This window comes from Ischnura elegans, chromosome 1 (assembly GCF_921293095.1).
Source record: "Ischnura elegans chromosome 1, ioIscEleg1.1, whole genome shotgun sequence".
NCBI lineage: Eukaryota > Metazoa > Arthropoda > Insecta > Odonata > Coenagrionidae > Ischnura > Ischnura elegans.
The window spans coordinates 154,176,147-154,189,907 of NC_060246.1; positions in this window are offsets into that span (position 1 = coordinate 154,176,147).

The window sequence follows — 13,761 nt, forward strand, 5'->3', positions numbered from 1 at the left end:
AAACTACTTTTTCACGGTGAATATTATTTAAGTATTACTGTATCTAACAGAATGCAGACCAAGGTTTTCCAGAATATTTCGCGTGTCATGAAGGCTATATATTTAAACTGGCTGCATATCTTCGCTTGCTGAAACTGCTACTACCCCTCCAACAAACCAAGGCTATCCTTCGCTGATGAGGTGAAAGCCACTATGTTTATATTTACCGCAATAAACTCACTGAGAAGACCGCAGAGAATTTTTACGATCTAATTGTGACCAATTAGGCTGTATTTTGATGTTTCGCGCAGAGATTATTTTTAAAAGGGCGAAATAATCGGTAGGATACCATTGGAACAAACACTAATGCAACTCAAAGTTGACTGCTGTCTGAACTTAATCACTTATATTTTTGCGTGGAACATTTTGAAAGTAGCTATAAAGAAATGGCTTCCGGACAATAAATCCCTACCTTAGTGATCATTCGTCCAGAAATAGGCTCAATTTTACTGATAAATTGGATATATAAACTCCATGCATCTCGGAAGCATTATAATACGTCTAGCATCTACAATTTCAACAATCTCTGAGACAAGATTAATCGCACATGCTTGGTATTACCTTGACTCGGACCTAGCCTGTATACAAAATACATGCATAAACGCACCTGTTGTAAGGTATTATGTAATACAGTAAGGTAAAAAAAAACTCCAGCACAATACCTTTGAATTGGATATTTCGTTATTGTTTTCCCAAATATTTAAATTGAGGAAGCAGTCTACACTGCAAAGCTTTAAAAAATATTTTATCCCACCAACTTAACATCGGAAAACATAACTCACACTCTCTATCCCGGGATTAGCGTATCGGCGGAGCAAGGAGAAGAGAAGAGAGGTGGAGGGTCCGAGCTTTGAACTGTTGCGACTGCGAGGAGAAAACAATTTAGTGTGAGTTTGGCGATGGGGTGGGGGCGAGATAGAGACCATTTGACGTGGTCTTCTCAGCGCGTGGCTCGGGATTGTATGCCGGGGAAGGACGCTTTTCTCCAATGGGGTGTTTATGGAAAGGTGATGGGGAAGGAGCTGAAGGTCGTCTCTCATGCCCCGTTCAAACTAAGCTCTTTTCACGCCGGTTAACCCCGACCATGGTTACAAAACGAGGTGTGAACGCAAGTTACCGCTAACCGAGGTTGGGATTCCGACCACCGTTTTCCGACCATGGTTGGCGGTAGTTTATGCGTGCGTCAAGCTAACTGTGAACGCAATTTGGTTAGAAGCTGGTGAGAAATAAAGGAAGACGGAAGAACGATGGCGAGAGAGGTAATGGAGAGAAGAACATTTTCGGAGGAGGAGACGGGAATATTGATTGAAATACACTCCTCTGATATAATTCAAAGGAGGTAAGTGCTCTTAAAATCATATAGTATTTATTGAATATTAATCAATTTTAAACTTGATATAAGGCATGCGATATATTTTAGTCCGTGTATAGTGCCACTAGCTTGCTATGTATTTTTACGAAAATATTATACAACCTCTTTCAATTTATTGCTAGAAATAATGTGAAGTTTGCGAAACTACAGAAATTAATATTTTCATTGTATTCATTTATTCGTGATGGTTAGATGCCAACCGCGTGTTGTGATGATTGTGAATGAATATCATGCTTTCAGTTGTAGATTTTTTTTAATGTGACCCTGTATGAAGCAACAGCTTGTGGGCTCATTATTGCCGGAAAATATTTATAGAAAGGTGAAATTTAACGACAACATTGCGATCGTGGTGATGATATCTAAATATATTGGATTTACCGTTGCCTTCATGCGGGGAATATTGTTTTGAGGCAGTAACCGCTAAAAATGTTACGTTGAACGTGGCTGCTTCCAGCTAAAAGGAATCGTCAATGCTAGTAAGCCGTTGCATAGAAATTTTTAATAGTCTTTGAGCCGTGACCTGCCCTTTTCGAAAGTAATCCATGGGTTGCCTCGGATATACAGAGCCTTCTTCCGCTTATTGTAAGCAATAGTTTCTCATGTTCAATTGCTGTTGCAAGTCAAATAGTTTACCCGATGTTAATCTTGCTCTTAATTACATTTCCCACTACTATCTCTCACAGAAGGCCCTTCCCAGGCAAGGTTATGCCTGTGTAAATACATAATGTATCTACATCTACATAATGCCCTGCGAGCCGCCTCTAGGGTTTTTGGCAGGGGGTGATCAATCACCAGCATGCAGCATGCAATTGGACTCCCACATCCACACCACACGGTCCAAAAAACGTCACGCATGCTAACATATTATACAACCATATGATGTTAGAAATAATAATAAAGTTAAGAAACATGCATTAAGTTTTAAGTACATGGCTTAGTAGGCTACACTACAAGTCATGCAATCTATTTATGAGTTCTATCGCTGCCGTTATAATCTCTTATTGATCATGGAAAAAAAGACATTCTGAATATGTCTTTTCTACAATCTGTCTCTCTTATTTTATTCATATGATTTGATCGTCCATAGTATGTTGGCATCCGCATAGCATGTACTTTACAGTGGCGGGCGCACAATTTGAACGGGTTTAAAGCATTCTGTTTAGTGAGCGGTTACCTCTTTCCTTTCTTTAGATTCAAGAGCACATTAAAGAGTCTTACCAGCATATGGAGTCAGGGGCGCAGCTAGGAATCAAGGCTAGGGGGGGTTTCAGGCGCAACTAATACTGGGGTGCCTGGGGTCATGGTATACCCGCCAGGATAAGCGGGAGGTACGGAGGCCCCTCTGCCAGAAAAAAATGAAGTTAAATGGTTTAAATTGGTTATAATTCACAGTGTCCGGAGAAATATGGTGGAAATGTTTTATATCCATGAGAATAAAATAAAATGGTAAACTTCCACACAATTTTATTTACGAAGTACCGACCCGGTTTCGAGACGTAGTGTCATTATCAAGGTCCTTGCCATTGCCTTGATAATGACACCACGTGTCGAAACCGGGTCGGTACTTCGTAAATAAAATAGTGTGGAAGTTTACCATTTTATTTTATTCTCATGAATTAAAATTGTTAGTTTAACGGCGTTCTTAGGGTAATTTTATTAATCCTCACACTATTCTATGAGTAATATTAATCCAATTAAGTTAAATAGATTCACCCTAAAAATTTCTGTGAGCTCTGGGGGGGGGGGTTATCCCCTAAAACCCCCCCTCGCTGCGCCTCTATATGGAGTGACTTAGGACAGGAGATGACGAGGAGAGGCTTCCCCCGCAACGGCTGCCAGGTGAAGGATAAAATCCTAAACCTGAAGAGGCGATATGTGGAGGTGAAGAGAGGATTGCGATCCGGCGATTCACCTTCCGATTGGATTTTCTGGCAGCCGCTGCACCTATTGTGCGGGGAGATGCCTTCTGCCACTCCCGTGATGCAGCTTGACTCCCTTGCACCTCAGTGAGTATCTTCATGTTCTCGCTAAAATTGTTAATTTCTTTCCGAAGTGACATTCCGTTAGCTTACAATAACGGTGGTGCCCTATTTTATCCATTTTTCGGTTATTCGGTTCTTTTTAAGATCGTCACCAAGGTCCTTTTCTTCCCCTTTTGTGTCGTGTGTCATAAATTCTCGCACTTCCACACTTGGATGGAGATTTCAACTGATGTTTGTGTCCTACATATTGTCTTTGCCAATATCAGATAACAACTTCTCTATGCACGCGCTGGGAAGACTGGGCACATGGTATTTATTCATAGCGTAATGGTGAAAGAAACGTTCGCAGTTTGGCCATGGGAAATGTTTATTTCATTGTATGAAAACAGCACCTTCAGTTCCAAAATCTTTTCATTTCAAAAAGTTACTGGCATCATGATGGTACAAAAAATAGGGTGCCTTTCGAATACGTGAGTTAATAACTTCAGATGTGTTTGATTAATCTTTCATTTGTAAGATCGTATTCTGGACCTTATGTTGATGGCTTTTATCTATTAACTTCCATCCCATTAGTAGTGATATATTTTAGGTACTGGTTGATCCTTACTCATTAAAATCATATATAGCTTTTACTTTGCTCTTCCATCACAACTCTGCTCTGTGTCACAGTAAATGTGATCTCAAGAGTGACTGTAATTATTTATATTATCTCTTGTTTTTTACTCTAAAATGCCCCTAAGCATCAGTGTTTGGAATGCCCAGCGGTCATTTCTTTTTTCCAGAGAAATAATTTCATATTTTTATCCTCAATTTTTCATGTGCTGTGTTTATGTTATGATTTCAAATTATTCTTTGAAGTTTTTAAATGTTAATTTCATGAAAATAACATATTAAATTTAGAATATTTATCTACCTACAACTAAGTGTTGTGTGCACATAATAGTAGCCCATGCAATTGTATTAGAAAATTGCAGTCATTATTTTGCCATTCAAGGATTTAATTGCCTTCAATATTTCATGTATTACATCACACACTACAAGGACTTCTTCGGGTTCATGAACAGCTTATAAATTCTTTCATATGACTCCATTCACTACAGGCCAGACATGGATGGAGGTGCAGGGACCAGTGGGAGTGGTTCATCGCCTGTTCTGGTCACTCCAATTGCGAGGAGGAAGAGTTGCTCCTCGACGTCGGAGGACGATTTGTATCGTCTAATAGAGCGGGGACAGGGAGAGGATGAGGCGGATGGAGGATAGGGAAGAGAGAATCATCACCCAGATGCACCAACTGACATAGAAGCGCTAATAAGATGCAGAATATCTCATTTCCCACACCATAACACCCTCCCCTCCTCACCAGAACCTCAACCATCTGCCACCCCTTCTCTTCTCATGCCTCCATCTGATCTTCCTCAGTCCTCCCCCAACCCTCTAGAGGAAAGGGCACCAGGGCGGGCCATAAGGATTCAAATCCCTGATGGAAGGGTGGTCGCCCTGGAATATTTTAAGAATATGATTCTTTCCAAAAATTTGTAATAAATTTTTTCTGATTTTATTCTGGTTTAGCACTTATTGATCCTATGATAAATTTATACCATACGAGAAACGTTATTTCAGTTGACAAGGTCGTCTTAAAGGATATGCATGCGGTCATGCACAACATTTGGAACGTTTTCCTGCTACAGCGTGTTCACTTCAAGCAGTGGCGCCGATTCCATGGTGCCTAACGGGGCCCGAGCCCCCTCAAAAATTCGTTATGGGGGTGAGGAGAAAATGTGTCAGGCTTGTCGATTTTCCACAGTGTGTCCAGATATCGAGATACGAGTTATCAAGGTTCTAATTTTGATCATATGACTCTTCTAAAATGCTTAAAAAAACTTAAAACTCACTACTTATAAAATTTCCCGGGGCAAGATCCCCGGTTTGGGCTACTCCAATAATTTTTGTAAGTCGGCATCCCTGACTTCAAGGTAGGGCTTGGTTAATAATGTGGATGCTATTCATTTCAGTCCATTATCGTTTACAGCATTAGAAATGTGTGTCACCTTAATGTAGTAGATTTTGCTTATTTGGGGCAGCTGCTTTTTTTGGGGACAAATCACTGTGAACATATGATCTGAAGAAGGTCCCTGAGTCAACTCTGGTTAATAACGACAAGAAGCCATTCAGGCCATGTAACCCCTGTCATTGCTTCCTAATTCCTTGAAGAGAAAAATTTTTAATGCTCTCCTTAATCATTTGGAACATTTTCTCAAGGCAAGTAGATGGATGTCAATAAGCTATCACTTTCATTTCAATGTTTAACTCATTTTGGCCATTTCGTGAAAATAGGTAACTTTTTTAATGTATTTTATTATGAGTGTCATATTATAGCATTATGTTAAAAGAATTTACAAATTTAAGTGAGATGTGTAGGTAGCCTTGGTTCAAAGTTGTCTCTCAACCAACTGATCAAAAATTACTATTTTCATAGGTTGAGTTACCATACCAAAGCTCAAGTAAATACTATTAGTCTTTGTTGTTGTAATATGAAAATGCTGTACCAAGTAAGAGTTCCCATCGCCTAGTCATATTTTTTAGAATTTATATATAGCTATAGGCTGCTATTCTGGATAAGCGTTGCAAAAAATAGCATATGCTATTCTGCGGGTCATTATTGCAACGACCCCGTATTCAGAATGAAGCGTAGTAATAATTTTGTTCGGAATAGCAGCATGCTATTTCTTGCGCGAGCTATTTGGAAGCTCCGCCCCTTCCCGTATGAAAAACTTTCTGATTAGTTTGCGCAACCAATGAGGGAGAAGATATTTTATATATTTTTCTGTATTTTATGGAATATTGACTTGCAATTACAAATAATTGCTTCATTTGCATTTAAAACTTATATTAAACCGTGGATTTATATAATATGCTTTGAAAATCTCGTTTAGGAAATCAGCTGATTGTTGTTGTTTTGATAATATCACAATGGCTTCAGACAGGTGGGTTAGGTCATAATTTTACTGTTATAATGATGATTCATCGGGCATAAATATTGAATCATTTACCTATATCCAATAGGTCCTTTATCGTGAGATATATGTTATGCGAAATAATCATTGAAACCTAAATATGTTTGATTTTCTTCGTAATTGTCTTAGGCTTCGAAGTCTGTGTGTTCGTTGCATGTCAAAATAAATATGTACCAACTTTTATTGCTTTGATCGTGACGATATAGCTTTACTGTATGAACTAGAAGCTTTCGTTTCTAATACTAGCTTTATATTATATGACTCCCTAATTTCAATTCATTCTCTGTTTAGGAAATGAAGTAGGTGGCAACGTCACCGCGTTGTGCTTTCATGTAATATGATGGAATAGTATCAATATTTCAGCTGCAGATTTGGAAAAAGCAGAGGGATGTGATGGTGAATTTGAGGATGGATGGAACAACTGTGAAAAAGTGAATCGTGTGGAAAGTGCTGTTGTGTCACTTATTATTGTTTTCGTATCAGCTGATTTTAATATGCTCACTGAAATTTTTGATAGACCCTGAACTGTGCCGATATACTGAAACTTAATTGTGTGAATAACTTACTTGCCTATAGAGGAAACAAATTGTATTGAATTCCACATGATATATATTGCATTAATGATGTACATGGATATTCCATTAAACGTTTGTGGCGAATCATATTTGTTCGGAAACTTTATTGGTGTTCGGAGAAATCCTTTGTTTTCAAGCAAGTAATTCAAGTCGACTGCCCGTGTTATAAGTTTGTAAATTTTAAGTTTTAATTGTAGAAGGTAGCGAATAGTGGGGAAAATAATTTCAACTCGTTGAATGTTTTTGTATATACTGTCCAATTGAGGAAATGAACGGCTGATCAAAGTATATGGTATTATTATGGTAATGTATGGTTTTCATTGAAAGCTATAACTGTTATTATTTAAAGAAAATTAATTCCCCAAGGCCGTACTCTTTGATGGGCAGATGGGAGTGAGAAGTAATAATACAAACGTGAAACTCACACACGCACCTCGCGGATTTGCTCAAGGGAACAAATGACCGCGTGGGACACACGCACTCACGCACTCAGGTTTGCGGAGCCCTCGCTCACGACAGTGACCTACTCAAACAAAAGAAAAAGACAAAATAAAAACACGCTCTCAGTCACGCACCTCGCGGATTTGCTCAAGGGAACAAATGACCGCGTGGGACACACGCACTCACTCACTCAGGTTTGTGGAGCCCTCGCTCACGACAGTGACCCACTCACACGAAAGAAAAGACAAAATAAAATAAATAAAAAACACGCTCTCAGTCGCGCACCTCGCGGATTTGCTCAAGGGAACAAATGACCGCGATGGACCCACGCACTCACGCACTCAGGTTTGTGGAGCCCTCGCTCACGACAGTGACCCACTCACACAAAAGAAAAAGACAAAATAAAAACACGCTCTCAGTCACGCACCTCGCGGATTTGCTCAAGGGAACAAATGACCGCGTGGGACACACGCACTCACGCACTCAGGTTTGTGGAGCCCTCGCTCACGACAGTGACCCACTCACACAAAAGAAAAAGACAAAATAAAAACACGCTCTCAGTCACGCACCTCGCGGATTTGCTCAAGGGAACCAATACCGCGTGGGACACACGCACTCACGCACTCAGGTTTGTGGAGCCCTCGCTCACGACAGTGACCCACTCACACAAACGAAAAGGACAAATGATAAAATAAATAAAAAATAAAACACGCTCTCTCTCACGCACCTCGCGGGTTTGCTCCAAGAAACAAATGGCCGCGTAGGGCACACCCACTCACTCACTCAGGTTTGTGAAGCTCTCGCTTACGACAGTGACCGTCACACACACGGGAGTTGGGAAGGTAGAAGGGTAAAAGTGCCCAAGAAGTATCTCCTGACACCAGGTGTTTCTCCTGCCAAGCAGGCCTCCTCAAAGGAGAATGTTCAAAATATTGCAATATTGAGCGTAGTTGATGGAGAGGTTGATGTAATTGGTCGAACGTCAGGGGTTGGGGGAGGTAAGGAGCCAATACTGAGGTGGGTCAAGAATTGCGGGGGTGGGGGAAGGAGTGGGGGTAAGGAAGTCGTTGGGATATGGAAAAGGGGGGGGGGAATGGAAAATTACGGAGCGGTTGGAAGAAAGCCGTTATTAGATGTTTTGTGTTTTGAAATCAGGGAAAAAAGGCAAGATGTTGTTGGACCTTGGTCACTGTTCATAGTTATATCTTTGTGTTTTTGTATGTGGATAGATTCATAATAGTCTAATAAATGGTCTGGGGCGTGTTTTACAAGGCTGATGTCATTGATGGTGATAGAATGAGAATTTGAGGCCATATGATGTGCTACGGATGATTTATTGAAGTGACCGAGTCTAAAGCACGCAATGTGCTCCTTGAAGCGAGTGTTTAAGTTCCTCCGTGTCTGCCCTATGTAGGCTTTATTGCACTCCGGACAGGTGACTTTGTATATTCCGGACTTCTGTAGGGGTTCAATCGGTACCTAAGGGTTGCCAAGGAGGGTTCTGAGTTTATTGTTCGACACATAACACGGTTTAATGTTGTGTTTTCTGAAAACACCTTCGAGTCCTTTAGTGGACGTGGGGTCAAATGGAAGTTTTACGTATTTTTGGTCTTTATTTTGTCTTTTTCTTTTGTGTGAGTGGGTCACTGTCGTGAGCGAGGGCTCCACAAACCTGAGTGAGTTAGTGCGTGTGTCCCACGCGGTCATTTGTTCCCTTGAGTAAATCCGCGAGGTGCGTGACTGAGAGCGTGTTTTTATTTTGTCTTTTTCTTTTGTGTGAGTAGGTCACTGTCGTGAGCGAGGGCTCCACAAACCTGAGTGAGTGAGTGCGTGTGTCCCACGCGGTCGTTTGTTCCCTTGAGTAAATCCGCGAGGTGCGTGACTGAGAGCGTGTTTTTATTTTGTCTTTTTCTTTTGTGTGAGTAGGTCACTGTCGTGAGCGAGGGCTCCGCAAACCTGAGTGCGTGAGTGCGTGTGTCTCACGCGGTCATTTGTTCCCTTGAGCAAATCCGCGAGGTGCGTGTGTGAGTTTCACGTTTGTATTATTACTTCTCACTCCCATCTGCCCATCAAAGAGTACGGCCTTGGGGAATTAATTTTCTTTAAACTGTTTAACGGCCGTAGTTCGTTCAATCCCTTATAACTGTTATTATATTTGGCGAGTTAGTGTGTTCACACAAGCTTGAAAATTTTCAAGAATCGACCTGATAGCCTACATTGAGGATATTTTTAGTAGCAAGTCAAGTGATGAAATAAAATTATGAGTTGTAAATACGAATAAAACACGGAAAATTTGGGCTAATCGTAGTAATTCTTTGCATTAATTGTTATTATTTTCGTACTGTCGATGAAGCAAGCTTGAGCTTCATATATTAAGCTCGAATGTTAATTTCTAACCAATTCACTTAACTAGTGAAATATTCATCACTTATGCTACTATTATTTAGTTAAAATAAAGCAGATAACATTTTATTTTTGGCTATTATTCCATTTTTCAATTATGTTATTATGTTACTTTAACCTCAGAAAAACAATTCGACATCGCAATGCGCACGTTTTCAGGGTTGCAATACCGAATAGCTCGGCCTCGAAGACTGCGTAATATTATAGCAAGCCTACCGGTTGCAATTCGCCGTTCAGAATAGTGAATTGCTACGGGCCTATGCTATTCTGAGAATTACGTCTTCCGGTGTAGTAAAAACACGAATTGCAACCGTTCTGAATACCAAATAGCATAGGCGTTGCAATACGCTATATTATAGCAACATCGGTTGCAATATCGGAGAATAGCATAATGCTATTCCATCCAGAATAGCAGCCATAGTCTCCAAAAATTGTTTCTTTTTCCTGTAAGTAAAATGAAATAGATAAATTTCTTTATTCAGCAAGTTCCTTAGCAGACAGCAACTTTCAAAATGATTTTAGAAACAGGTTTAGGTTAGAACTAAATGCTTTTAAGCATACAAAAAAATAATTACATTTAAACACTCCATGATGCTAATTTTTTGTCCCCCATTTTCCCAACCCTTAAGTTCGGGACATTACACAAAATAATGTGCAGTTCACATAACAGCGAATGCACTATGTACTTTCAGTGGTAAATGGTGGCGATATTTAACTCTTACAGAAGGGAATGAAGATATACAGTCACTTTCAAAAGTCGGTCCACATACCTGGCGCAGCCGTCTCTGTTATTCTCCGAAGTCGACTTTCGCGTATTGCTTACGCGTTCCTTGTCCGCTGGGGACCGATTTGATTTGATCGAGTTGAGCAAATGGTGCAGGTTGACTACATTAACCCTCGCCAAGAGCGCCAAGCATGATTTTAGAGGTAGGAAGGTCCCGGTGAGGCCTCCCCTCCTCCCCGTAGCCAAACAATTCCACCATCGAAGAAAGAGGAGAAGAATTTAAGAATTTTTTAGGCAGGTAACACATCGTGAGAGGGATATCCGAATCATTTGGTGAATTTATACAGCACATACAGTACAAATAAAATTTTCAGAACATTTCGAGCATAATACCTACTCCAATTTTTTTTCTCAACATGGTCTTGATAAAAATACGAAAATATATATAGGCCAATGTTAATATTGTCGTTTGCGTCACGGCTACCATCCATGCTCGCGTTCACCCGTGTCGAAGGCGAAGGATTTTCAGACATTTTTCAATGTTTACAAATGAAATATCAGTTACTCCTCAAGTTTAAATTTATTCGGAGTACAAGTGGTGCCTACATTTTGAATACCGTAACTTATTCCCATCCTGGTACTATAAAATAAGAAGTATCTTAATTTTTTACCAAAAAAACCACAGGCAACGAAATTATTTCATGAGAGAATGTATTTTTTTAATTACATTTTTCGGATGAGCAATCGGATTGCCTTAAAATTGCTTTGAAGATAAATGTAATTTTTCAGTAAAAGAAGTAGCGAGATATTTATGGGCATTGAGAAAAATGGCAAGATTTCACGCCGCAATGCGTCGTAGGAAATGTTATCATTTTATTTCTGTGGAATACTCGTGCATTAGTATTGTTCGGTGTTTTTTAAGAAAAATAGTGCGAGCAACATCAGCCTGGCACTATGATTGTGAGTCAACCATTTATGGTGGTCATGAAAAAAACAAAATTTGCCTGCCCTTCTGAAATGAAAAAGGGCATTTCATTTACAGTATGTTTGATTATTATGAAAGGTATCCTGATAATGTTGGATTACATGAAAGAATTTACGAATCATCCCGCCTGCGTCCCTCCCAATTTGAACTTACCACTTAAATTAACAGTAACGGCCATTCGCATTAGGGCCCTTTCATTCTATCCATATCCTTACCTTTATTCTTCTCCTCCCCCCGTACCTCAAATCTCTCCTCTAAGGATAGCACTCCTTCTTTTCTTTTCCTCTCCGTGCATCTCACCTTTTCCTGTTTTTTTTATATTCACATCTCGGATGCCTTCATTATATTCTTGTCCATCTTTCGTCGTCTAAGTTTCCGCACCGAAAATCGCTACATCAAAAGCTTTATATTTGGTAGCTAATACATATCGTTTTTATTAATTGCGCAGAAATAGTCATCAGGTACCCGACACGGTATATTTTTATCGGATGAAAACTATGCATGCGTAGTTTTTTGTTTGTAGGATAATGATCAGTATTTGTTCACCCGTAAGACTACCACAATGTATTCATTACGTGAGTGTAAGTTCTATTATTGGTGCGAAACCACTTTTACATAATAATGTAGAGGACATTGATATGCATGATATCACCAGGCGCCAATACGACTGATTATAGCTGAAAAAAAGAAACAAAAAACGGGAAAGACTTAGTTTGACCTCTCAGTGAAAGGATGAAAGATAAAACATATACTAAATGTGCCTTAAAATGGTAAGAAAGAGGCAAACAAGTCATGTAATTAATGTTTCCGAAGTTTTTTTTATCTATCGAAAATATATTTATGATAACTATTTAGACATTCCAACTTTCGATGAACACGAAGAAATGTATTAATTACGTACTGATACCTGGAATACATTAAGCATTATTTAAACATTTCCTTATGGAAATGTTAGTAACGACTGTAATAAATATCATAAAAAATTAAACGTAATAATTTGGCGCACATAAGTATTTTTATTTCTCGTGTGATGAGACGCGTATAAATCTGTAGGATAATATATATCCTAAGAAAATGCTTAGGAATGATGAATGCGACTATAAGTGCATCTAAAATACTAATAAATAGAACAATATGCATTGATCGTGTTTGGCAATAATGTGTTAAAGGTATAATCTAGAATATTATTTTGGAGGCAACTTTTAGAATACTCTTTCAGACGTAAATTCCAATTTTCGTTTCTTCCTTATATGTGCGTTGCGACACAGATACGTCTCGGTATTTTTTAGTGCAAGCCAGACTACAGACCATCTGTCTCAGAGTACTATCAGGGTGAGAATCGCGTGACTGAGAACTTATGCTTCGCCTGTGCTCTGGCACCGGGAGTCGGGGAGGTCGCGAAGAATCTAGGAATAAAGAAGAATGCCTCGGTAAGATTTTGCGGGTGGTGAGAGTAAGTCAAACTGGCCCATTGAAGACACAGAAGGCATTTAAGCAATACCCGAATTTCGAGCGCAGCGGAAAACGTAGTTTCTCGCGCTGGTCGTGGGGACCGACTTTTGAGTGACTGTACATTAAGGCCAGATAAGTCGGGTTCTATGGTGATCAAAATTTAAAAAATGTGCTTAGGCACTCACATGCATTTTTAGGCGAGGTTGGGGGTGTGGCATGAGGCATTGGTTGGCCAAAGGGCCAGGAATTAGGTTTCTATCATAACACTGCAATGTAGCAGAGGAGTGGGACCAGTGATTGAAAGGGTGCGTTGTAGCATAGAGTAAGTATATATAGAGAGCTCACCACACGTACAAAAATCATATACGTTTTTGGTGTAGTTCTAGAGCGATTAACCAGATGTCACTAGAAGAATTTTGGCAATTTTTTTAATTTGCTCGTTCCACAAGTCTAAAAATATATTATGAAGCAGAAAGGGTTGCTACGTTAATTGTAGACATTAATTATTCGATTTTAATTATAACAATTGTTATAAAAAATATTTTCTCGAATTTCGGCTAGTTACTTGACTTTTCCGAGTTTATATTCCTAATCCATTTTCCGGCAGACTGTTCTTAGTATAAAATTGAAACTTGCAGGAAATGTTCATAGCACATTTTTTTCCATACTTGTAAACTTTAATTTGTTCATAACTCAGTTTCAACGTTGTTGTGTGTGTTTACATATCTTTCGGACGAAAAATTTGGAATTTTGCAGGGTAAAAATCAATCGCCT